Source organism: Scyliorhinus torazame, chromosome 20 (genome assembly GCF_047496885.1).
Source record: "Scyliorhinus torazame isolate Kashiwa2021f chromosome 20, sScyTor2.1, whole genome shotgun sequence".
NCBI lineage: Eukaryota > Metazoa > Chordata > Chondrichthyes > Carcharhiniformes > Scyliorhinidae > Scyliorhinus > Scyliorhinus torazame.
In genome coordinates this window covers 137,260,056-137,285,162 of record NC_092726.1, presented here as the reverse complement: position 1 = coordinate 137,285,162, position 25,107 = coordinate 137,260,056, and positions in this window count along the sequence as shown.

Below are 25,107 nucleotides of genomic sequence, written 5' to 3'. Positions count from 1 at the left end.
GTTTCGTGTGTGTGTGGGGGGAGTTAGTGTGTGTGTGTCGGGGGTTTGGGTGTGTGTGGGGTGGGTTTATTAGTGAGCCTGGGGTGGGTTATTGTGTGTGTGCGCGCGCGGGGGTTTATTGTGTGCGTTGGGGTTAATGTGTGTGGAGTGTTTAGCGTGTGTGTGAGGGTGCGGTGTGGTTAGTGTGTGTGGGGGGTTTAGTGTATGCCTGTGTCGGGGGTTAGTGTGTGTGGGAGGGGTTAGTGTGTGTGTGTCTGGGGGGCGGCGGCGTTAATGTGTTTGTTGGGGGGGGCCGCTAGTGTGTGTGAGCGGGGGGGGTCAGTGTTTGATTGGGTGGAGGTGTTAGTGTGTGTTTGTGGGGGGTTAGTGTATTTGGGTGCTTAATGTGTGTGTGGGGTCAGTGTCTGTGTGGGGGGTTAGTGTGTGGGACGGGGTTAGAGTGTGGGGTGTTAGTGTATGGCGGGTGTTTGTGTGTGTGGGGGAGTAGTTTGTGTGTGTGGGGATGGTTTGTGTGTGTGTGAGGCGTTAATGTGTGTGTGGGGGGGGGGTTAGTGTGCGTGTGGGGGTGGTAGCGTGTGGGGGGGGGGTTAGTGTGTGTAGAGGGGATAGTGTGTGCGTAGGGGGTTAGTGTGTGTGGACGGGAGTTAGTGTGCGTGTGGGGAGGGTTTTTGTGTTTAGGGTTCAGTCTGTGGGGGTGTTGTGGGTGTCTGTGTGTGTGTGTGTTGGGGGTTAGTGTGCTTATGAGGGCGGTCGTGTGTGTGGTGTCTGTGTGCGTGGGGAGATTAGTGTTTGTGGAGGGTTAGTGTGTTTGTGTGTGGCGCGTTAGTGTGTGTGTGGGCGGGGGAGTTAGTGTGTTTCTGTATGGGGGGATTGTGTGTGTGGTGGTCAGTGTTTCTGGTAGGTTACTGTGTGGGGCGTTAGTGTCCGTGTGAAGAGGGGTTGGTGTATGTGGGGTGTGTTAGTCTGTGTGGGGGGTGCGGTTAGTGCATTTGGGGGGTTGATGTGTGTGGGGGTTAGTGTCTGTGTGAGGGTTTAGTGTGTGTGTGTGTGGGGGGGGGAGTTAGTGTGTGTCGGGGGTGTTTAGTGTGTGTTTGGAGGGGTTAGTGTGTGGGGGGGGGTAGGGTGTGTGTGGGTGAATAGTGAATGTGTCTGGGGGTTGGTTTGTGTGTGGGATTGTTTGTAAGGGGGTTAGTTTGTGTGTGGGGTGGGGGTTATTGTGCGTATGGGGACGGTTAATGTGTGGGGTGTGGTTAGTGTGTTGGTGTGGGGCGTTAGTGTCTGTTTGGGAGGTTACTGTGTGTGGGGAGGGGGGTTAATGTGTGTGTCGGGGGGGGTTAGTGTGTGTGGGGGAGTTAGTGTGTGGCGGGTGTTTGTGTGTGTGTGTGGAGGGGTTAGTTTGTGTGTGTGGCGGGCGGGTTAGTATGTATGGGGGGTTAGGGTGTGCGAGGGATAGTGAGTGTGTCGGGGGGTTTAGTGTGTGGTTGGGGGGGGGGTGAGTGGTGGGGGCGTTAGTGTGTGTGGGGGGGTTATTTAGTGTGTGTGTGTGTTGGGTGTTAGTGTGCTTATGGGAGCGGTAGTGTGTGTGGTGTCTGTGTGTGTGGAGGGATTAGTGTGTGTGGGGAGGGGGTTAGTGTGAGTGGGGGGGGTTAATGTGTGTGAGTGGGGGTTAGTGAGTGTGGGGGGGAGGGCGTTAATGCGTGTGGGGAGTTTCGTATGCATGGGGGTTTTAATGTGTGTGTGCGGGGAAGCTGGTTAGTGTTTGGGAGGGTTTGTGTGTGTGGGGGTGGTTCGTGTGTGTGCGTGGGGGGTTAGTGTGTGGGGGGGGGGGCGATTGTATGTGTGGAGTGGTTAATGTGTGTGTGGGGGGTTAGTATGTTTGTGTGTGGAGGTTTAGTGTGTGTGGGGGGAGTTAGTGCGTGTGTGCGGGTGGTTAGTGTGTGAATGTGTGTGTGTGTCTGTGTTTGTGTGTGTGTGTGGTAGGGGTGGTGGTGTTAGTGTGCGTGGGGGCCTTAGTATTCGTGTGAGGGGGTTAGTGTATGTGTCTGTGGGGGGGGGGGAGGTTAGTGTATGTGTATAGGGGTGGGATTCGTGTATTGGGGGGGTAATCTGTACGTGAGGTTAGTGTCGTTGTGGGGGCTGAGTGTGTGTGGGGGGTGTTCGTGTGTCTGGGGGGTTAATGCGTGTGTGTTTGTCTGTGTGTAGGTATGTGTCAGCACGGGTGTGTTTGTGTGTGTTGGGAGTGCCTGAGTATGGGTGGGTGTGGGCGTGTATGTGTGTGGACGTGTGAGATTGTGTGTAGTTGTGAGTTGTTGGCACGCGGTTGGGTGTGTCTGAGTGCACTCATTGTTGTGTGTCTGTATAGGTATCTGTGTGGGTGTGTTGTCGTCTGGGTATGAGCGTGTATGTGTGCACGTTTTTGCATGTGTGGATGTGTGTTGGAGTGCGTCTGTGTGAGTGAGCGTTGGAGCCTGTGTGTCTTTTGAGTGTGTGAGTGGACTGTGTATTAGTGTGTCTTAGTATGTGTTTATATGAGTGTCAGTGTCTATGTGGGAGTGCGTGTGGGCTTGCGTGTGTGGATCCACGTGTGTGTGTGCGCATTTGTGTCTGTGTGTGAGTCTGTGTGTGTGTGAGTATGTGCGTAGGTGAGAGTTTGTGTGCAGGTTTTGGTGTGTGAGTGAATGTGTATTTGTATACATCGTTGTGTGCGTGTGCATGTGTCGGTGTGTTTGTTGGCTTGTATTTGTGGGAACGTTTGCTTTTGGTGTATTTATGGGTGTACGTGTGTGATTGTGTGTGCGTATAAGCGAGTTAATGTGCGTGTGGATGTATGTTTGTCCGTGAGTGTGTGCCTGTGTGGTTGTGTTTGTGTGTGGGGGTGCGAGGGTGTAGGTGTGTGTGTGGGTAAGTATGTGGCTGTCTGCATGTGGGTGTGTGAGAGTGGGAGTGTCTGTGTGCCGGCAATGTGTGTGCATGAGGATGTATGGGTTGGCTGTCTGGGTGTATCCGTCTAAGTGTGGTTATATTTGTGTGTGGTGTCTGTATGTGTGGATTGTGAGTGTGTGTGCGTCTGTTAAGTGTATATGAGTGGGTGGGTGTTGGTGTCATTCTGGGTGTGCATGTGTGTGTAGGTGTGGGTGTGTCTGCTTGTACGGGAGTGAGTGCCAGTGTGTGTTTGGGTCAGTATGTCTGTGGGAGTGGTGTGAGGAGGTGTGATAAGGTGTGTGAATGTGTTTTTAGTAGGTAATTGCGTGTGTGAATAAGTGTATCTCTGCGTGATTGTGCATGGCTATGTCTGTAGATGGGTGTCTGAGGGTGTGTGGGAGTATGTATGGATGTGTGTGTAGGTGTACGGAGGTGTGTATGTGTGCTTGAGAGTGCTTGCACGAGTGAGTGTGTTTGTGTATGGCAGTTGTAAATGTTTGTGCTGGTGTGCGTGGGAATGCATGCGTACCTCAGTACTCTGAGTGTCTCTCTGTGTATCTGTGTGTGTGCGTAAGTTTGACTGAGTGGATTTGTGTGTGTCTGTGGGTGTGTGGGAGAAGGCGAGTTTGAGGCTATTTATGTGCGTGTGACAGTGTTTTGATTGATGCCAGTGAGTATATATATGTGTGTTTCTCTGTGTTTGTGAGTGTGTGTATTTGTGACTCTGTGAGTCTGTGTATTAGTGTCTGTGTGTGTGTGCATTAGTGTCCCTTTGTGTCTCTGTGAGTTTGTGTATTTGTATCTCTGTGTGTCAGCGTTTGTGTGTATGCCTGCTGTGTGTGAATGTGAGTGTTACTCTGTCTGCGAATGTGTGTACAGAAAAGTGTGAATAACAGGAGAGAGTACTGGGCTAATGGTAAGATTCTTGGCAGTATGGATGAGCAGATAGATCTCTGTGTCCATGTACATAGATCCCTGAAAGTTGCCACCCAGGTTGAGAGGGTTGTTAAGAAGGCGTACGGTGTGTTAGCTTTTATTGGTCGAGGGATTGAGTTTCAGAGCCATGAGGTCATGTTGCAGCTGTACAAAACTCTGGTGGGCCGCATTTGGAGTATTGCGTGCAATTCTGGTCGCCGCATTATAGGAAGGATGTGGAAGCATTGGAAATGGTGCAGAGGAGATTTACCAGAATGTTGCCTGGTATGGAGGGAAGATCTTATGAGAAAGACTGAGGGACTTGAGGCTGTTTTCGTTAGAGAGAAGAAGGTTAAGAGGTGACTTAATTGAGGCATACAAGATGATCAGAGGATTGGATAGGGTGGACAGTGAGAGCCTTTTTCCTCGGATGGTGATGTCCAGCACGAGGGGACATAGCTTTAAATTGAGGAGAGATAGATCTAACACAGATTTCAGAGGTAGGTTCTTTACTCAGAGAGTAGTACGGGCATGGAATGCCCTGCCTGCAACAGGAGTGGACTCGTCAACACCAAGGGCATTCAAATGGTCATTGGATAGACATATGGGCGATAAAGGAATAGTGTAGATGGGCTTTAGAGTGGTTTCACAGGTCGGCGCAACATCGACGATCGAAGTGCCTGTACTGCGCTGTAATGTTCTATATTTTATATTCTATGTCTCTGTGAATGTGTGTATTATTGTCTCTGTGTCTGTGTGTATTAGAGTCTGTGTGTGTGAGTGTGTGTATCAGTGTCTCAGTGTGCCTGTGAGTGTGCGTATTAGTGACTCTTTGTGTGAGTGTGTGTATTAATGTCTCTGTGTGTGTGAGTGTGCGTATTACTGTATCTGTGTGTGTCTGTGAGTGTGTGTATTGGTGCCTCCGTTTGTCTGTGAGTGTGTGTATTATTGTCTCTGTGTGTGTGAGTGTGCGTATTATTTTATCTATGTGTCTGTGAGTGTGTGTATTAGAACAAACAAAGAACAAAGAAATGTACAGCACAGGAACAGGCCCTTCGGCCCTCCAAGCCCGCGCCGACCATGCTGCCCGACTAAACTACAATCTTCTACACTTCCTGGGTCCGTATCCCTCTATTCCCATCCTATTCATGTATTTGTCAAGATGCCCCTTAAATGTCACTATCGTCCCTGCTTCCACCACCTCCTCCGGTAGCGAGTTCCAGGCACCCACTACCCTCTGCGTAAAAAACGTGCCTCGTACATCTACTCTAAACCTTGCCCCTCTCACCTTAAACCTATGCCCCCTAGTAATTGACCCCTCTACCCTGGGGAAAAGCCTCTGACTATCCACTCTATCTATGCCCCTCATAATTTTGTATACCTCTATCAGGTCTCGCCTCAACCTCCTTGGTTCCAGTGAGAACAAACCGAGTTTATTCAACCGCTCTTCATAGCTAATGCCCTCCACACCAGGCAACATTCTGGTAAATCTCTCCTGCACCCTCTCTAAAGCCTCCACATCCTTCTGGTAGTGTGGCGACCAGAATTGAACAATATACTCCAAGTGTGGCGTAACTAAGGTTCTATACAGCTGCAACATGACTTGCCAATTCTAATACTCAATTCCTCGGACAATGAAGGCAAGCATGCCGTATGCCTTCTTGACTACCTTCTCCACCTGTGTTGCCCCTTTCAATGACCTGTGGACCTGTACTCCTAGATGTCTTTGACTTTCAATACTCTTGAGGGTTCTACCATTCACTGTATATACCCTACCTGCATTAGACCTTCCAAAATGCATTTCCTCACATTTGTCCGGATTAAACTCCATCTGCCATCTCTCCGCCCAAGTCTCCAAACAATCTAAATCCTGCTGTGTCCTCTAACAGTCCTCATCGCTATCCGCAATTCCACCAACCTTTGTGTCGTCTGCAAACTTACTAATCAGACCAGTTACATTTTCCTCCAAAACATTTATATATACTGCAAAGAGCAAAGGTCCCAGCACTGATCCCTGTGGAACACCACTGGTCACAGCCCTCCAATGAGAAAAGCATCCTTCCATTGCTACTCTCTGCCTTCTATGGCCTAGCCAGTTCTGTATCCACCTTGCCAGCTCACCCCTGATCCCGTGTGACTTCAGCTTTTGTACTAGTCTACCATGAGAGACCTTGTCAAAGGCCTTACTGAAGTCCATATAGACAACATCCACTGCCCTACCTGCATCAATCATCTTAGTGACCTCCTCGAAAAACTCTATCAAGTTAGTGAGACACGAAATCCCCTTCACAAAACCGTGCTGCCACTCACTAATACGTCCATTTGCTTCTAAATGGGAGTAGATCCTGTCTCGAAGAATTCTCTCCTGTAATTTCCCTACCACTGAAGTAAGGCTCACCGGCCTGTAGTTCCCGGGATTATCCTTGCTACCCTTCTTAAACAGAGGAACAACATTGGCTATTCTCCGGGACATCCCCTGAAGACAGCGAGGATCCAATGATTTCTGTCAAGGCCTCAGCAATTTCCTCTCCAGCCTCCTTCAGTATTCTGGGGTAGATCCCATCAGGCCCTGGGGACTTATCATATTTTTTAAGACACCTAACTCCTCGTCTTTTTGAATCTCAATGTGACCCAGGCTATCTACACACCCTTCTCGAGACTCAACATCTACCAATTTCTTCTATTTGGTGAATACTGATGCAAAGTATTCATTTAGTAACCTCGCCCATTTCCTCTGGCTCCACACATAGATTCCCTTGCCTATCCTTCAGTGGGCCAACCCTTTCCCTGGCTACCCTATTGCTTTTTATGTACGTGTAAAAAGCCTTGGGATTTTCCTTAACCCTATTTGCCAATGACTTTTCGTGACCCCCTTCTAGCCCTCCTGACTCCTTGCTTAAGTTCCTTCCTACTTTCCTTATATTCCACGCAGGCTTCGTCTGTCCCAGCCTTTTAGCCCTGACAAATGCCTCCTTTTTCTTTTTGTCGAGGCCTACAATATCTCTCGTCATCCAAGGTTCCCGAAAATTGCCGTATTTATCCTTCTTCCTCACAGGAACATGCCGGTCCTGAATTCCTTTCAACTGCCACTTGAAAGCCTCCCACATGTCAGATGTTGATTTGCCCTCAAACATCCGCCCCCCCAATCTATATTCTTCAGTTCCCGCCTAATATTGTTATAATGAGCCTTCCCCCAATTTAGCACATTCATCCTAGGACCACTCTTATCCTTGTCCACCAGTACTTTAAAACTTACTGAATTGTGGTCACTGTTACCGAAATGCTCCCCTACTGAAACATCTACCACCTGGCCGGGCTCATTCCCCCATACCAGGTCCAGTACCGCCCCTTCCCTCGTTGGACTCTCTACATATTGTTTTAAGAAGCCCTCCTGGATGCTCCTTACAAACTCCGCCCCGTCTAAGACCCTGGCACTAAGTGACTCCCAGTCAATATTGGGGAAGTTGAAGTCTCCCATCACCACAACCCTGTTGTTTTTACTCTTTTCCAAAATCTGTCTACCTATCTGCTCCTCTATCTCCCGCTGGCTGTTGGGAGGCCTGTAGTAAACCCCCAACATTGTGATTGCACCCTTCTTATTCCTGATCTCTACCCATATAGCCTCACTGCCCTCTGAGGTGTCCTCTCGCAGTACAGCTGTGATATTCTCCCGAACCAGTAGCGCAACTCCGCCTCCCCTTTTACATCCCCCTCTATCCCGCCTGAAACATCTAAATCCTGGAACGCTTAGCTGCCAATCCTGCCCTTCCCTCAACCAGGTCTCTGTAATGGCAACAACATCATAGTTCCAAATACTAATCCAAGCTCTAAGTTCATCTGCCTTACCCGTTATACACCTTGCATTAAAACATACGCACTTCAGGCCACCAGAACCGCTGTGATCAGCAACTTCTCCCTGTCTGCTCTGCCTCAGAGCCACACTGTCCCTATTCCCTAGTTCTCCCTCAATGCTCTCACCTTCTGACCTATTGCTCCCGTGCCCACCCCCCTGCTATACTAGTTTAAACCCTCCCGTGTGACACTAGCAAACCTCACGGCCAGGATATTTATGCCTCTCCGGTTTAGATGCAACCCGTCCTTCTTATACAGGTCACACCTGCCCCGGAAGAGCTCCCAGTGGTCCAGGTAATGGAAACCCTCACTCCTACACCAGCTGTTTAGCCACGTGTTTAGCTGCTCTATCTTCCTATTTCTAGCCTCACTGGCACGTGGCACAGGGAGTAATCTCGAGATTACAACCCTCGAGGTCCTGTCTTTTAACTTTCTGCCTAGCTCCCTGAACTCCTGCTGCAGGACCGCATGCCCCTTCATGCCTATGCTGTTAGTACCAATATGTACAACGACCTCTGCCTGTTTGCCCTCCCATTCAGGATGCCCTCTACCCGTTCGGAGACATCCTGTACCCTGGCACAAGGGAGGCAACATACCATCCTGGAGTCTCTTTCACGTCCACAGAAGCGCCTATCTGTGCCCCTGACTATTGAGTCCCCGATTACTATTACTCTTCTGCGCTTTGACCCTCCCTTCTGAACATCAGAGCCATCCGTGGTGCCCCTGCTCTGGCTGCTGCTGTTTTCCCCTGATAGGCTATCCCCTCCGACAGTATCCAAAGGGGTATATCTGTTCGAGAGGGGGACAACCACAGGGGATTCCTGCACTGACTGCCTGCCCTTTCTGGTTGTCACCCATTTCTTTGCCTGCACCTTGGGTGTGACCACATTTACATAACATATTGGTGCCTCCGTTTGTCTGTGAGTGTGTGTGAGTGTATGTATTACTGTCTGTGTGCATGAGTGTGTGTATTAGTGTTTCTGTGTGCCTGTGAGTGTGTGTATTAGTGTCTCTGTGTCTGAGTGTGTGTACTACTTTCTAAGTGTGTGTGAGAGTGTGTGTATTCGTGTCCCTGTGGCTGTCAGTGTGTGTATTACTGTCTATGTGTTTGAGAGAGTGGGCATTCGTGTCTGTGTGTGTATATTACTGTCAACCTGTATGAGTGAATGTTTATTATTTTCTCTATGTCTGTAACTGTGTGTATTCGACTCTGTATATGTCTGTGTGTGTGTGTGTATTAGAGGCTCTGCGTGAGTGTGAGTGTGTGTTAGTGTATCTGTGTCTGTGAATGTGTTAGTGCCTCTGTTTGTCTGCGAGTATATTAGTGTCTCTGTGTTTCTGTGAGTATATGAATTAGTGTTGTTATCGGCCAGGGTTTAGCGAACCCCAAAGTGTATCATGGAGTTCCCCAGACCCACAATTTTAGTAGATTGTAGTATGGGGAACACAAAGCCACTCTACATGTGTGGTTGAGCAGAAATTAAAAAGTATTTTTCAAAGCAAAACAATGTTTATTCTTTGAACTCGATTTAACCTTTTCAAAACATACAGTGAACAACTTAGCAACCATGAACTCAAATTCAACCCCCAAAGAATAAAACACGAAGTAATCCGGAAGATGTCCTTTTAACATCCAGAAGACTTCAGCAACACGTTTTACTAGAAGCACATTAGGTTCACATTCATTACTTTGGAACTTTGATAATTCTGAATTCACCAAATGATCCAGAGATATTCATTTCATGGCAGAGAGAACAGCAGCGCACCTTCTCTGACTGGCTTCAGCTCCAACACTGAACACAAAACTAAATACACACCCTGCAGCAAAGAGCCTAAAACAAAAGTAAAAATCTGACAGACAGTCCAGCTCCACAAATTCTCTGACATCCCTGCATTAATGAACACCCATTTCTTGAAGGCACTCTCACTACAGATATTATATACACACCCATTTATAAACACCCATTTCTGACAGGTACTCTCACATGACAGTCTCTCTGTGCATCCGTGAGTGTGCGTATTAGTGACTGTCTGTGCGTGTGATTAAGTGCATTAGGGTCTACATGTGTCTGTGAGTGTGTAGTTAGTGCATCTATGTGTGCGTGTGTTGCGTATTAGTGTATGTGTATGACTGTGTGTGCGTGCATTAGTGTATCTGTGTGTTGCTGTGTGTGTTTGTGTGTTTGTGCATTCGTACCTGCCTGTGTCTTTGAGTGGGTGCACTCGGGTCTGTGTATGTGTGTGTATTAGTGTCAGTGTATGATTATGAGTGCGTGCATTAGTGCCAGTATGTATCTGTGAGTGCGTGTATTAATGTCTATGTGTGTGTGAGTGTGTGTATTAGTGTCTGTATGTGTGTATGTGGGTCTGTATTTGTGTATCTCTGTGTTAGTGAGTGTCTGTATTAGTGTGTTTGTGTGTGTATGTGAGTTTGTGTATTAGAGTCTCTCTCTGTAGCTTTGAGTGTGTGTATTACTATTTGTATGTGTGAGTATGTGTATTAGTGTCTCTGTGTGTTGTGTGAGTTTGTGTATTAGTGTGTCTGCGTGTCAGTGAGTGTGTGTATTAGTGTCTGTGTGTGAGTGGGTGTATTAGTGCCTCTGCGTGTCTGTGTGCGTGTGTATCAGTGTCTCTGCGTGTCTTTGAGTTTGTGCATTAGTGTCTCTGTGTGTCTGTGTGTGTGTATTAGTTTCTGCGTGTGTGAGTGTGTGTATTAGTGTATTTATTAGTGTCTCTGTGTGTCAGTGACTGTCTGTATTCGCGTCTTGGAGACTGTGTGCATATTTCTTTCTCTTCGTATCTGTGAGTGTGCGTATTAGATTTTCTGTGAGACTGCGAGTGTGTGTTTTAGTGCATTTGTGTGTCTGCGAGTGTGTGTATCAGTCTCTCTTCTTGTCTGCGAATGTGTGTATTGGAGTCTCTGTGTGTGAGTGTGTGTATTAGTCTCGCTGTGTGTCTGTGAGTGTGTGTTAGTCTTTATGTGTGTCTGCGAGTGTGAATTAGCGTCTCTGTAAGTGTGTGTATTAGTGTTGTTATGGCCAGGTTTTATAGAACACCAAAGTGTATCATGCAGTCCCCATGACCCACAACTTTTAGTAGATTGTGGTATTGGGAGCACACGGCCCACTCCACAGGTGTGGCACAGCAGCAATGGAAAATTATTTTTCAAATCGAAACAGTGTTTATTCTATGAACTCAAGTTATCCTTTTTAAAACATACAGTGAACAACTTCGCAACCATTCATTCAAATTCAACTCCCAAAGATACAACACTAAGTAATCAGTAAGCTGTCATTTTGACATCCAGAAAACTTAAGAAACACCTTGCACCAGAAGCACATTAGGTTTACATTTATTACTGAGACCATTTATAATTCTGAATTCACCAAATGATCAAGAGATAGTCTTTTCATGTCGCAGAGATCAACGCTGCACCTGCTCTGTCTGGCTTCAGCTCCAACACTGAAAAGAAATCTAAAACATACCGTGGAGCAAACAGCCTAAAACGAAAGTAAAAAGAAGACAGACAGCCCAGCTCGACTCACACTCTGACATCACTGCATTAATAAACAACCATTTCTTAAAGATACTATCGCTACAGATATTTATACACATACCCATTTATAAACACCCATTTCTTAAAGGTACTCTCACATGACAGTATCTCTGTGTGTCTGCGAGTGTGCGTTTTAGTGACTGTCTGTGTGTATGGTTAAGTGCATTAGAGTCTCTCTATGTCTGTGAGTGTGTATTATTGTCTGTATTTGTGTGAATTAGTGTCACCATGTGTCTGTGGGTTTGATTATTTACGTATATGAGAGCGTGAATTAGTGTCTGTGTGTGTGAGTGTGTGCATTAGTGTCTCTTTGTGTGTCAGTGAGTATGTGTATTACAGTATGTGTGTTTCTGTGTGTATTAATGTATCTGTGAGAGTTTGTGTGATGTGTGCATTAGTGCCTGGGTGTATGTGAGTGCAGTAGTACCTGTGTGCGTGAGTGTCTCTATTAGTGTGCGTGAGTGTGTGTATTAGTGTACCTGTCTGTCTGTGAGCTGTGTGCTAGTCTCTGTGTACGTGTGAGTGTGTGTATTTGTGTCGCTCTATGTGTGTTTTTTAGTGTTTGTGTGTCTCTGAGTGCGTGGATTAGTGATTCCGTGTGTGTGCGAATGTGTGTATTAGTGTTTCTGTGTGAGTGTGTGTATGTGTGTCTCTGACTGTGTGTATTACTGTATTTGTATATGTCTGTCACTGTGTATTATTGTCTTTGTGTGTGTATGTGAGTATGTGTATCATTGTCTCTGTTTCTGTGAGTGTGTGTATTAGTGTATCTGTGTGCCTGTGAGTGTGTGTGTTTGTGCCTGGGTGAGCGTTTGTATTTCTGTCCCATGTGAGTAGCATTGTATCTGTGTGTGTCTGTGTGTGTTTAAATGTCTCTGTGTATCTAAGTGTGTACATTAGTGCATGTCTGTGTCAGTGAGTGTGTGTATTAGTGCATTTGTGAGTCTGTGATTGTGTGTATTACTGTCCCTATGTGTGTATCATTGTATCTGTGTGTGTCTGTCTGTGTGTTTTAGTGTCACTGTCTATGTAAATGTGTATATTAGTATTTGTGTGTCAGTGAGTGTGTGCATTGTGTCTCTGTATGTCTGTGAGTGTGTGTATTAGTGGATGTGTGAGTGGGTGTATTATTGTCCCTGTGTGTCTGTGTGTGTTTATTAATGTCTCTGCCTGTGTCTTTGAGTGTGCCTTTTACTACCTGTGTGTGTTACTGTGTGTATTAGTGTCTCCATGTGTTGTGTGAGTGTGTGGATTAGTGTGTCTGAGTGTCAGTGAGTGTGTGTATTCGTGAATGTGTGTCAGTGGGTGTATTAGTGTCTCAGTTTTTCTGTGTGTGGATCAGTGTCTGTGAGAGTGCCTTCGAGTTTGTGCATGAGTGGATGTCTGTGTCTGCGTGTGTGTATTAGTGTCTGTGTGGGGCAGCCCGGTGGCGCAGTGGGTGAGCCGTGTTGCCTCATGGCGCCGAGGTCCCAGGTTCGATCCCGGCTCTGGGTCACTGTCCGTGTGGAGTTTGCACATTCTCCCCGTGTTTCCGTGGGGTTCGCCCGCACAACCCAAAAGAGGTGCATGGTAGGTGGATTGGTCACGCTAAACTGCCCCTTAATTGGAAAAACTGAATTGGGTACACGAAATTTTAAAAAAAACAGTGTCTGTGTGTGAGTATGTGTCTGTGTTTGTGTGAGTGTGTGTATTAGTGTCTTTTTGTGTGTCTCTGAGTGTGTTTATTAGTGTCTCTGTGTGTCAGTGAGTGCCTGTATTAGGGTCTGGGACAGTGTGTATATATTCGTGTCTCTGTGTGTCTGTGACTCTGTGTATTAGTCTCTCTGTGTGTCTGCGAGTGTGTGTGTTAGTGTCTCTGTGAGTGTGTGTATAAATGTTGTTATGGGCCAGGGTTTAGATAACCTGGAGTGCCCCTGACGCACGATTTTAACAGATTGTGGTATGGGGAGCACACGGCCCACTCTACAGGTGTGGTTGAGCAGAAATTAAAAAGTATTTTTCAAAGCAAAACAATGTTTATTCTATGAACTCGATTTAACCTTTTTAAAACATACAGTGAACAACTTAGCAAGCATTAATTCACATTCAACCCCCAAAGAATACAACACTAAGTAATCCGTAAGATGTCCTTTTTACATACAGAAGACTTAAGCAACACCTTTTACCAGAAGAACATTAGGTTCTCATTCACTACTGAGAACTTTTATAATTCTGAATTCACCAAATGATCAAGATATATTATTTTCATGGCAGAGAGATCAACAGCACACTCGCTCTGTTTGGCTTCAGCTCCAACACAGAAAACAAACCTAGAACACACCCTGCAGCAAACAGGCGAAAACGAAAGTAAAACGCTGACAGACAGTCCAGCTCCACAAATTCTCTGACATCACTGCATTAATAAACACCCATTTATTGAAGGCACTCTCACTACAGATATTATATACACACCCATTTCTAAACACCAATTTCTTACAGGTACTCTCACATGACAGTCTCTCTCTATGTCTGCGAGTGCGTATTAATGACTGTCTGTGTGTGTGATTCAGTGCATTAGAGTCTCCGTGTGTCTGCGAGTGTGCATTAGTGTCCGTATGTGTGAATTGGAGTTTCCATGTGTCTGTGGGTATTGGTGTACCTGTGAGTGTTTGTGAAATGTGTGCATTAGTGCCTGTGTTTGTGTGTGTGAGTCCAGCAGTGCCTGTGTGTGTGAGTGACTCTATTAGTGTGTGTGAGCGTGTGCATTCGTGTATCTGTTTGTCTGTGAGCTTGTGACAGTGTCTGTGTGTGTGTGAGTGTGGGTATCCGTGTCGCTGTGTATGAGTGTGTGCATTAGTGTCTGTGTGAATTAGAGTCTCCATGTGTCTCTGCGTGTGTGTATTTGTGTCTGTGAGAGTGTGAATTAGTGTCTCTGTGTGTGCGTGTGAGCATTAGTGTCTCTTTGTGAGTCAGTGTGTGTATTCGAGTATGTGTGTCTGTGTTTCTGAGTGTATTAGTGTATCTGTGAGTGTTTGTGAGATGTGTGCAGTAGTGCCTGTGCATATCTGTGTGAGTGCAGTAGTGCCTGTGTGTGAGTGCCTCTATTAGTGTGTGTGAGTGTGTGTATTAGTGTACCTGTCTGGCTGTGAGCTGTGTGATAGTGCCTGTGTGTGTGTGAGTGTGTGTATTCGTGTCGCTGTGTGTCAGTGTGTGTATTAGTGGCTGTGCGTGTCTCTGAGCGCGTGTATTAGTGTCTCTGTGTGATTGTGTGTTTGTGTGTCTGTGAGTGTATGTACTACTGTCTTGGTATGTGCCTGTGGCCGTGTATTATTGTCTTTGAGCCTTTCGATGAGTGTGTGTATCATTGTCTGTGTTTCTGTGACTGTGTGCATTAGTCTCTGTGTATGTCTGAAAGTGTGTGAATATGAGTCTTTGTGTGACTATTTGTGTGTGAATGTATGTATTAGTGTCTCTGTGTGTCTGCGAGTGTGTGTGTTTGTGCCTGGGTGAGTCTGTGATTGTGTGTATTACTGTTCCATGTGTGTATCATTGTCTCTGTGTGTGTCTGTGTTTGTGTATTTAAATGTCTGTGTATGTAAGTGTGTACATTAGTGCCTCTGTGTGTCAGTGAGTGTGTGTATTAGTGCCTCAATGTGTGCGTGTGAGTGTGTGAATTAGTGTCTGTGTGTGAGTTTTTATATTACTGTTTCTGTCTGTGTGTGAGTGTGTGTATTATTGTCTCAGTATTTGTGAATGTGTGCATTAGAGTCTCCGTGTGTCTGTGAGTGTGTATATTACTGTCTCTATGTGTCAGTGAGTATGTGTATTAGTGTCTGCGTGTGTGTATTAGTGTCTGTGCGTGTTTGTGAGTGTGGGAATTAGTGTTTGTGTGTGAGAGTGCGTCTCTTAGTGTGTGTGTGTCTGTGAGTTTGTATTAGTGTATCTGCGTGTCAGTGAGTGTGTGCACTAGTATCTCTGTTTGTCATTGAATGTGTGTATTAGTGCCTGCGTCACTGTGAGTGTGTGTATTAGTGCCTCTGTGTGTGCGTGAGTTGCGTATTAGTATCTGTGTATGTCTGTGTGTGCGTGCATTAATGTATCTGTGTGTGGCTGTGTTTGTTTATGAGTTTGTGTATTCGTGCCTCTGTGTCATTGAGTGTTTGTATTAGTTTATCTGTGTGTGTGAGTGTTTGTATTACTGTCTGTGAGTATGTCTGTGAGTGTGTGCATCACTGTCTCTGTGCGAGTGAGTGTGTATTCGTGTATATGTGTGTCTGTGAGTGTGAATTAGTGTCTCTGTGTGTGTGCCAGTGAGTGTGTGCATTAGTGTCTATTTGTGTGTATGTAAGTATGTGTATTTGTGTCTGTGAGTGTGTGTATTATTCTCTGTGTGTCTATGTGTGTATTAGTGTCTCTGTTTCTGTGAGAGTTTGTATTAGTGTATGTGTGTGTCAGTGAATGGGTGTATTAGTGTCTGTTTGTGCGAGTGTGTGCATTAGTGTCAGTGTGTGTGTGTGTGTGTAAGTGTGCGTATTACTGTCTGTGTGTGTCTGTGAGTGGGTATATACATGGCTGTGTGTGAGAGTGTGCGTATTAGTGTATTTGTGAGTGTGTGTGCGTATTAGTGTCTCGATGTAGATCTGTGAGTTGGTGTATTATTGTCTGTGTGAGTCAGTGAATGTGTGTATTAGTGTATCTGTGTGTGAGTGTGTGTATTAGAGTCTCAGTGTGTCTGTGAGTGTGTATTAGTATATGTGTGTGAGTGTGGTATTATTGTCTCTGTGCCTGTGAGTGTGTTCATTTGTGTCTCTCTGTGTGTGAGGGTGTGTATTAATGTCAGTGTGTGTATGTGTACATAGTTCTGTCTCTATGGGTCAGTGAGTGTGTATTAGTGTCTGTGTGTGTTCGTGTCTGTGGTAAGTCTGTGAGTGTGTGTATTAGTGTTTGTGTGTATGCATTAGTTAGTGTGTGTATTTCTCACTGTGCGTGTGTGTATTATTGTCTCTGTGTCAGTGAGAGTGTTTTTAGTGTCTGTTTGTGTGAGTGTGTGTATTAGTGTCAGTGTGTCTGTGAGTGTGTGTATTAGTGCATATGTGTGTCTGTGAGTGTGCGTATTGATGTATCTGTGTGTGTATTACTGTTTATTTGTGTGAGTGAGTGTGTGTATTTATTGTCTCTGTTTAGGTGTATGACTGTGTGTGTATTAGTGTATCTGTGTGTGAGAGATTGTGTGTATTGGTGACTTTGTGTGTTTGAGTGAGTGTGTGCATTAGTGTCTGTTTGTGCGAGTGTGTGTATTAGTGTTAGTGTGTATGTGATTGTGCGTATCACTGTCTGTGCGTGTCTGTGAGTGTGTATATTCATGTCTGTGTGTGTGACTATGTGTATTAGTATCTTTGTGAGTGTGTGTGCGTATTAGTATCCCTGTATAGGTCTGTGAGTGTGTCTATTAGTTTCTGTGTGTTTATATTCGTGTCTCTGTGTGTCTGTGAGTGTGTGTATTCGTGTCTGTGAGTCAGTGATTGTATGTATCAGTGTATCTCTGTATGTAAGTGTGTGTATTAGTGTTGCTGTGTACCTGTGCGAGTGTATTCGTGTCTATGTGTGAGTGCGTGTATTATTGTCTCTGCGTGTCTTTGAGTGTGTGTATTAGTGTCTCTGTTTCCGTGAGTGTTTGTATCAGTGTCTCCGTGTGTCTGTGAGTATGTGTATTCGTGTCTGTGTGTGTGTGTGTGTGTATTAGTGTCCTGTTTCGGCATGTGGATATGTGTACTCGTGTCTCTGTTTAAGCATGTGAGTTGGTGTGCATTGGTGTATCCGTGTGTGATTGTGTGCTTTGGTGTCTTTGTGTGTGTGATTGAGTGTGTGCATTAGTGTCTATCTGTGTGTATGTGAATGTGTGTATTTGTGTTTGTGTGTCTGTAAGTGTGTGTATTACTGCCTGTGTGTCTATGTGTGTATTAGTGTATCTGTTTCTGTGAGTGTTTGCAGTAGTGTACGTTTGTCAATTTGCATCAGTGCATCTGCGTGTCAGTGATTGTGCGTATTAGTGTCTCTGTGTGTCTTTAAGTGTGTGTATTAGTGTCTCTGTGAGTGTTTGTATTAGTGCATCTGTGTCAGTGAGTGTGTGTATTAGTGTTTGTTTGTGTCAGTGTGTGCATTTGTGTCTGTGTGTGTGTGTGTATTAGTGTCTCTGTGGGAGAATGTGTCTCTTAATATATATGTATTTGAATTCGTCAACACCACGTCGACAATACTTGTGATGCTTTTCCCAGGCTGATGTATAATTTCATTGTTTATTTACTTTCCTCACAGTGAACCTCATCACAATTGTGATCCTGAAGAGAAGAAACTGTGGGTTGTCCAAATGTGTGACTTGTTACCTGTTGGCCATGGCAGTGGGGGATCTACTGGTCGTTATTCTCGACCTGATATTGAGACACATTCCCATTGTTTTTAAAAGACAGTTTTATTTCTTGTGGGACATCCCCGTGTGTAATATCCACGCCGCCCTGCTTTATGCAGCCACTGACTGTTCTGTCTGGTTCACCGTCACTTTCACCTTTGATCGATTTGTGGCCATTTGTTGCCCGAAGCTGAAAAGTAAATATTGCAGCGAGAAAGCGGCGGCTGTGGTTCTCGGAACAGTGGCTGTGCTGAGCTGTTTGAAGGACATTTTCTGGGGGTTTATGTTCTCAGGTCTGTATCGGATGGCAAACGACCCCTGGTTTTGTGATGTCCCAATCGATTTGTATTTCTCTCCGGTCTGGGGACCAATCGAGTTCCTCCACAACATTCTAACCCCGGGTGTTCCATTTGTCCTGATTCTGCTGCTCAATATTCTCACCGTCAGACATATTGTCCTGAGCAGCAGGGTCCGCAGGAGAATCCGGGCTCACAGCAGTGGGCACAGTCCCAGAGACCCAGAGATGGAGAGTCGGAGGAAATCCATCATTTTACTCTTCATTATCTCCGCCAATTTCATCCTGTTATGGTCAACGTTAATGGTTTATTCTATATGGAGCCGGATGATGTATCTGGGGTATAAAGATGTATGGTTAGATAATTATGTTCGAGAATTGGGCTTCATGTTGCAACCCCTGAGTTGCTGCACAAACACTGCGATTTACGCCGTGACACAGACTCAGTTCAGACAGCAGTTGAAGAATGTGCTGAAAGTTCCCTTTAGATCAATTCTTCAATTCATGAAATGCTGAGAGGAAACCCCACCCACACGGCATCTCTCTCCTCCCACTGCCGGTCAAACTGACCCTCCCAAGCCAGCCTCACCCTGATTTACCATTCTGCATTACCCAGCAAGGTTTCCCATTTGTGTTACCATTGGAGATGGTCTCCGACCACTTTGAGTTTTGTGTGTGCATGTGCGTGGCAGGCTGACTCGGGAGTGCGGGACCAAGAGGTTACTCCGGGAGGAGCAGCAGCGACCGCAGATAGAACTGTAGCGCCCTGGGAATCGGGAGGATCAGGAGTGGGAACACCAGCAGCTACAATGGGGAAAAGACTGGAAAAGATCTCAAATGAAATAAATTCAGTGGCACAATCATTATTTAAATGTTTTCAAAATTATTGAAACCTCCAACTTCATGAAATATATAAACCCCCCTTTTAAGACATTAAATATATTCAAAGAACTAATTACTGACATTCTGAATAATAGGTCAGCATTAACTCGGCCCACTCACCTGCTCCATATCCGTAGCCCCACGTAACCTCCAATAACCCTCCTAATCCTTCGTAACCCCCCCCCCCCCCCCCCCCACTGATGGGTGGGGACTCTATCAGCCGTTGCATAAACGTTCGGCCTGGAAGCGGAGGAACCCAGCAGGGTTCGATCGGGAAGGTTCTCACCGTATTGTAAATTAATCTCAGCAGTGTGTCCTTACTGAAGGGATGTTCCTGCATTCGACCTGCTGTTTAGCGTGGAATTATTTTGGAACAATTACTTTCCCACTATAAAAATAGTTCTTCAAAAACATTTGCTTCCGCTGCCAAATCCGTCATTGGCGATCAGGTGGGTCTGTGTGATCGCCCCCATGGCCGATTAGCTGGGTGAGTGGAGCTCTACCCATGGCCAATCAGCTGGGTGGATGGAGCTCCCCCATGTTCGATCAGCTGGGTCTGTGATTTTGCGATGGTCCATCAGCTGGGTCTGTTTCAATCCCCCCCCCCACCCCCCCCCCACCCCCATGGCGGATCAGATGATTCTGTGTGATTGCCGCCATCGGTGATAAGGTGGTTCTGTGTGATTCAACCATGACCGATCAGCTGGGTGTGTGTGCCTCCATTCCATGGTCGATTAGCTGTGTTTTTGTGCCTCACCCTCTGGCCGATCAGCTGGGTGTGTGACTCCTCCAAGGCCGATCAGCTGGGTGATTGAGCCTCCCCCCGTGGCCGATCAGTTGGGTGATTGCGCCTGCCCACATGGCTGATCAGCTGGATGAATGTGTCTCCCCTAAATCGCCGAGAGATTTAGTTTTTAAAAGGTTACTCTCAAAACCTTATTGTTATTAACCTGTCCTGCGACGACAGGATCTTAGGCCACTTCACACACAGGGTGGTGGGGCTGGTCCAGGGATATGTGTGTGTCAGGTGCAGTGTGGGAGGGAGATTGCAGCAGGTGTGAGGATGTGGGTCCGCAAGGAGCTGGCGCGGGGTGGAGCGCAGGACGGTAGTGCCTCATTTGGTTAGGTTCAGATTTATGCTGCAGAGGGATCTTGCTATGCACGACCTGGCCCCTGGCCTTTGCCCGCACAGCAACAATGACCACAACATTTTTTAATAAATAGCTCACGGACTTCAAAATGGATTGAAAGGTCTCGAATTTTAAAGTTTTAAACTTGAATGATTGGAAATGAGGCTGTTAATGAACACTTTCCATAAGGCCATAAACATAGGAGCAGAATTAGGCCACTCGGCCCATCGAGTCTGCTCCGCCATTCAATCATGGCTGATATTTTCTTATCCCGATTCTTCTGCCCGAATCCCATATGCCCTGATTAACCAAGAACCTATCTATATCTGTCTTGAAGACACTCAGTGATTTGGCCTCCACAGCCTTCTGCGGCAAAGAGTTCCACAGATTCACCACCCTCTGGCAGAAGAAATTCCTCCTCATCTCTATTTTAAAGGATCGTCCCTTTACTCTGAGATTGTGACATCTTGTTCTAGTTTTTCCGACAAGTGGAAACATCCTCTCCATGTCCACTCTATACAGGCCTCGCAGCATCCTGTAAGTTCCAAGTGGACTGAAGAGATATTCACCCGTGATCACATTGCCGCTTGTGGTCATCACTATTCATGCCGTCGGTTTGTCTGTTACAACAATGGTGCACAAAGAGAGAGTGAGAGAGGAAAATCATCACAAACTCTGACCTCAATTTTGAAAGCGTCACAATTGTTCACAGAACAACATAGAACATAGAGTACAGAAGGAGGTCATTCGGCCCATCGAGTCTGCACCAACCCACTTAAGCTCTCACTTCCACCCTATTCCCGTAACTCAGTAACCCCTCCGAATCATTTTTGGTCACGAAGGGCAATTTAGCATGGCCAATCCACCTAACCTGCACTTTGGACTGTTGGGGGAAACCAGAGCCCCCGGAGGAAACCCACGCAGACAAATGGAGAACGTGCAGACTCCGCACAGACAGTGACCTCGGCCGGGAATCGAACCTGGGACCCTGGCGCTGTGAAGCCACAGTGATACCTATTGTGCTACCGTGCTGCCCGTTAACGGCAATCTCGCTGTGAAAAGGTTACGTCCAAAATAACCTAAATTAGCACAGTGTGTTCACTTCAAAAATTCTTCAATTGACATTAAAGCAATCTTCATACCCCAGAATTAATGTCCTTTAGCTTAAAGTGGGTAGAATTCTGTAAAAAAAAAGCTTGTGTTTTGGGCCGAGACTGAAAAGTAAGGGTGAAATGAAATTCACAGGGCGCCATTTGAATTCTGTTCAAACAAAGAACAAAGAACAATACAGCACAGGAACAGGCCCTTCGGCCCTCCAAGCCTGTCCTGATCGTGGTACCTGCCTAAACTAAAACCGTCTGCACTTACGGAGTCTGTATCCTTCCATTCCCACCCTATTCATATATTTGTCTAGATGCCGCTATCGCACCTGCTCCCACCACCTCCCCAGGCAGCGCGCTCCATATATTTACCACCCGCTGTGTAGAAATATCTTGCCTAGCACATCTGTTCTAAACTTTTCCCCACGCACTTTATACCAAAGCCCCCGAAAGCTTGACTATTCTCAACTAGGAAAGAGCATCTGACTATCCACTCTGTCCATGCCACTCATAATCTTTTCAACGTCTATCAGGTCACCTCTCAACCCCCGTCGTTCCAGTGAGAACAGAACGAGTTTGTCGAACCTCTCTTCATAGCCAATGCCCTCCAAACCAGGCAACATCCCAGTAAACCACTTATGTATCCTCTCTAAAGCATGCACATCCTTATGGTGTGTGGCGGCCAGAATTGTACAAAATATTCAAAATGAGGCCAAATTAAGGCCCTGTACAGCTGCAACATGACTTGACAATGTTTTTTTGAAAGCACCGACTGATGACGGCCAGCATGCCCTGTGCGTTCTTGCCCAGCGTATCCACATGTGTTGCCACTTTCAGCAATCGGTGGACATGCACGCCCACATCTTTCATGCGTTTCAGCACTCGCCAGGATTCTACCATTTATTGTGTAATTCCTACATGCAGTGGACCTCCCAAAGTGCATGACGTCACATGTTCCCGGATTAATCTCCATCTGCCATTGCAACAACCAAGACTCCAACCACGTGATATCCTGCTGCATCCTCTGACAAGCCTCTTCACTATCCGCACCTCCACCAATTTGTGTGTCATCTGCGACTTAGTGATCAGACCAGCTATATTTTCTTCCAAATCATTTATATACACCATGAACAACAAAGGTCCCACAACTGATCACTGTGGAACTCCGCTCGTCACAGCCTTCCATTCACAAAAGCACCCTTCTACTCCTACCCTCTGTCTTCTGTACCCAAGCCAGTTCTATATCCAACCTGCCAGGTCTCCTCTGATCCTATGTAACTACGTCTTTTGTACCAGTCTACAAAGAACAAAGAACAACGAAAAGTACAGTGCGGGGACAGACACTTGGGCCCTCCAAGCCTGTGCCGACCATGCTGCTTGTCCAAACTAAAATCTTCTGCACTCCCGGGGTCCGTATCCCTCTATTCCCATCCTATTCCTGTATTTGTCAAGATGCCCCTCTAATGTCACTATCGTCCCTGCTTCCATCACCTCCTCCGGTAGCGAGTTCCAGGCACCCACTACCCTCTGTGTAAAAACATTTAATCTACATCTCCTCTAAACCTTGCCCCTCGCACATTAAACCTATGCCCCCAAGTAATTGACCCCTCTACACTGGGGAAAAGCCTCTGAGATTCCACTCGGTCTATGCCCCTCATAATGTTGTAGACCTCTATCAGGTCGCCCCTCAACCTCCTTCGTTCCAGTGAGAACAAACCGAGTTTATTCAACTCTCCTCATAGCTAATGCCCTCCATACCAAGAAACATCCTGGTAAATCTCTTATGCACCGTCTCTAAAACATCCACATCCTTCTGGTAGTGTGGCGACCAGAATTGAACACTATACTCCAAGTGTGGCCGAACTAATCTGCTTTACATCTGCAACATGACTTGCCAATTCTGATACTCAATGCCCGGCCAATGGAGGCAAGCATGCCGTATGCCTTCTTAATACCTTCTCCACCTGTGTTGTCCCTTTCAGTGACCTGTGGACATATACACCTAAATCTCTCTGACTGACAATACGCTTGAGGGTTCTACCATTCACTGTATATTCCCTACCTGCATTAGACCTTGCAAAAGGCATTCCCTGACATTTGTCTGGATTAAACTCCATCTACCAACTCCCCGCCCAAGTCTCAAAACGATCTAAATCCTGCTGTATCCTCTGACAGTCCTCATCGCTACCCGCAGTTCCACCAACCTTTGTGTCGTCTGCAAAATTACTAATCAGACCAGTTACATTTTCCTCCAAATCATTTATGTATACTACGAACAGCAAAGGTCCCAGGACTGATCCATGCGGAACATCACTAGTCTCAGCCCTCCAATCAGAAAATGACCCTCCCATTGCTACTCTCTGCCTCTACCATGAGGAACCTTGTCTAAGGCTTTACTGATGTCCATGTATACAACATCAACTGCCTTCTCCTCATCTATCATCTATGTTACTTCATCGAAAAACTCGATCAAATTAGTGAGGCATAACCTCCCCTCCCACTATTCAATGGTAATCAGGGAGAAAGTTCACCACTGGTTAGAGTCATGTCTGGGACAAAGATGGTTCTGGTGGTTGGACTCAGGCGTCTCAGCTCCCACACCAGCCTCACCGAGCAACCGCCGGTATGTGGCGACTAGGAGCTTTTCACACTAACTTCATTTGAAGCCTACTTGTGACAATAGGCTATTTTCATTTCATTTTTCACATAGCTGCAGGAGTTCCAGAGTGTAGAGTCCAAGGCCCAAACATCTCTGCTGCTGCATCAAAGGCGTTCGTTCCAACATAACGTCAACAGAGTTGACATTCGCTGTTTGTTGCACAGTGTTCAGCACTATTCTCCATTCCTGAAACAATCCACATGCAAATGCAGCAAAACCTGGAGAAAATCCAGGCATAGGCTAACACGTGGGAATTAACATTTGTGCCTAAAAATGCCACGCAAGGGCCACCTCCAAAAGAGAACATCAAACTATCGCCCCATGACATTCAATGATATTTACCATTACTGAATCCTCCACTATCAACAACCTGGAGGTTAGCATTTGTCCCGCGACCCAGTTGAACCACAATCTGAAGTCCGTTTGTCCGATGATTATACCACATTGGGAACAGTGTCCTCAATTCTAGTGTCTGTCTCCCTCGGTTGGAAATCACGCAGAGCGCCGCGCACATTGGTGGTCCCGATATCCTCCAGTTAGACCACACTCGTTGGATTGTGCACAGTTTAGCCTCTGCATTCCTCTTTAGACCAGAGTTGGAGTGCTTAAGGCAAGGCGACACTGGGAGTGCTGTGCACAGTTCTGGACCCTGAATGCCTCGGTGTGACCATACTTTGTATATCGTGCACAGTTTAAGACTCCTCATCCCACGTTTAGACCACACTTGGGGAACAATTCACACTACTGGTCTCGGTATCCCTCGGATAAACCACACTTGGTTGACCGGGCACTGTCCTGTTCTCTGTATCCCTCGGTTAGAACACACTTGGCGAACGTTGCACAGTCCTTGTCTCTGTATCCCTCAGTTAGAACACACAATGCATTATTCCAGTTTCCGTAACCCTTATCGAATCTGCACTCGGAGAACTGAGCACAGTTCTGGTCCCGGTGTCACTCCATTTGAGCACATTTGGAAACTTTTTTGAAATATATGATTTGTGTGTGTTGAGAAAAGATAGGATGGTGTTGCGGGCGGCTTACTTCACACTGGCGTAATGCATAAACTGTTTGAATTTTGGAGCGGACCCAAGTGTGGAGAGGTCTTCCTGGGTTCTTTCCTGCTAACAGCGAGATTCAGGAGAAAGCAGGGATTCAGCAGCAGCTTCCATAGGAATTCCAGAACCGAGCAATCATCTGTATGAGATCAATGAGGAGTGGCAAAATCATTAACAAGGGAGAAATATACTCATCAGACAGCAGGTTGCAATGGAAGGACTGGCAGGACCTGTGGACCTCTAAAAGCTTTCCAATTCCTCTCATAATGGCGCTCCAGGAAGTGATGACACTAGCATCTGGTCAGGAGCGACAGGGGAAGGACGGAAGCCGTCTCACCGTGTTCAGCAAAAATATC